Here is a 2,360-nt window from a genome sequence, read left to right on the forward strand (position 1 = left end):
TGGCCATCTGATCTAACTTGTGGAGACAGTCAAAATGCTCCTTAGAATTCTTCCCTACCTCTTTCCTGGGCCGAGATCCATGAATTCATCTCCAGCTGCTTCCAGCACTTCTGAGGCATTTCAAATATAAGCAAAACATTTTTGGGGTAAAACTGAAAGGGAAAAGCCTGGCACCCCATTGCATTGGCCATCTGATCTAACTTCTGGAGACAGTCAAAATGCTCCTTAGAATTCTTCCCTACCTCTTTCCTGGGCCGAGATCCATGCATTCATCTCCAGCTTCATCCAGCACTTCTGAGACAATTCGCATGCAAGCAAAATATTCTTGGGGTAAAACCAAAAGGGAAAAGCCTGGCACCCCATTGCATTGGCCATCTGATCTAACTTGTGGAGACAGTCAAAATGCTCCTTAGAATTCTTCCCTACCTCTTTCCTGGGCCGAGATCCATGCATTCATCTGCAGCTGCATCCATCACTTCTGAGACAATTTGCAGGGAAGCAAAACATTCTTGGGGTAAAACCGAAAGGGAAAAGCCTGAAACCCCATTGCATTGGCCATCTGATCTATCTTCTGGAGACAGTCAAAATGCTCCTTAGAATTCTTCCCTACCTCTTTCCTGGGCCGAGATCCATGCATTCATCTCCAGCTGCTTCCAGCACTTCTGAGACAATTCGCATGGAAGCAAAACATTCTTGGGGTAAAACCGAAAGGGAAAAGCCTGGCACCCCATTGCATTGGCCATCTGATCTAACTTCTGGAGACAGTCAAAATGCTCCTTAGAATTCTTCCCTACCTCTTTCCTGGGCCGAGATCCATGCATTCATCTCCAGCTGCATCCAGCACTTCTGAGACAATTCGCATGGAAGCAAAACATTCTTGGGGTAAAACCGAAAGGGAAAAGCCTGGCACCCCATTGCATTGGCCATCTGATCTAACTTCTGGAGACAGTCAAAATGCTCCTTAGAATTCTTCCCTACCTCTTTCCTGGGCCGAGATCCATGCATTCATCTCCAGCTGCATCCAGCACTTCTGAGACAATTCGCATGGAAGCAAAACATTCTTGGGGTAAAACCGAAAGGGAAAAGCCTGGCACCCCATTGCATTGGCCATCTGATCTAACTTCTGGAGACAGTCAAAATGCTCCTTAGAATTCTTCCCTACCTCTTTCCTGGGCCGAGATCCATGCATTCATCTCCAGTAGCATAGATCACTTCTGAGACCATTCGCATGGAAGCAAAACATTCTTGGGGTAAAACCGAAAGGGAAAAGCCTGGCACCCCATTGCATTGGCCATCTGATCTAACTTCTGGAGACAGTCAAAATGCTCCTTAGAATTCTTCCCTACCTCTTTCCTGGGCCGAGATCCATGCATTCATCTCCAGCTGCATCCAGCACTTCTGAGACCATTTGCATGGAAGGAAACATTCTTGGGGTAAAACCAAAAGGGAAAAGCCTGGCACCCCATTGCATTGGCCATCTGATCTAACTTCTGGAGACAGTCAAAATGCTCCTTAGAATTCTTCCCTACCTCTTTCCTGGGCCGAGATCCATGCATTCATCTCCAGCTTCATCCAGCCCTACTGAGACCTGTGGAATGGAATCAAACCATTCTTCGGGTAAAACAGAAAGGGACAAGCCTGGCACCCCATTGCATTGGCCATCTGATCTAAGTTGTGGAGACAGTCAAAATGCTCCTTAGAATTCTTCCCTACCTCTTTCCTGGGCCGAGATCCATGCATTCATCTCCAGCTGCTTCCAGCACTTCTGAGACATTTCAAATATAAGCAAAACATTTTTGGGGTAAAACCGAAAGGGAAAAGCCTGGCACCCCATTGCATTGGCCATCTGATCTAACTTCTGGAGACAGTCAAAATGCTCCTTAGAATTCTTCCCTACCTCTTTCCTGGGCCGAGATCCTTGCACTCATCTCCAGCTGCTTCCAGCACTTCTGAGACCTTTCGAATGGAATCAAACCATTCTTCGGGTAAAACCGAAAAGGAAAAGCCTGGCACCCCATTGCATTGGCCATCTGATCTAACTTCTGGAGACAGTCAAAATGCTCCTTAGAATTCTTCCCTACCTCTTTCCTGGGCCGAGATCCATGCATTCATCTCCAGCTGCATCCAGCCCTTCTGAGACCATTCCAATTGAAACAAAACATTCTTAGGGTAAAACCAATTGGGAAAAGCCTGGCACCCCATTGCATTGGCCATCTGATCTAACTTCTGGAGACAGTCAAAATGCTCCTTAGAATTCTTCCCTACCTCTTTCCTGGGCCGAGATCCATGCATTCATCTCCAGCTTCATCCAGCACTTCTGAGACCTTTCGCATGCAAGCAAAACATTCTTGGGGTAAAAC

This window comes from Melanerpes formicivorus, unplaced genomic scaffold (assembly GCF_026170545.1).
Source record: "Melanerpes formicivorus ecotype bairdi unplaced genomic scaffold, bMelFor1.0.p_v2 SCAF_170, whole genome shotgun sequence".
In the NCBI taxonomy this organism is placed as follows: domain Eukaryota; kingdom Metazoa; phylum Chordata; class Aves; order Piciformes; family Picidae; genus Melanerpes; species Melanerpes formicivorus.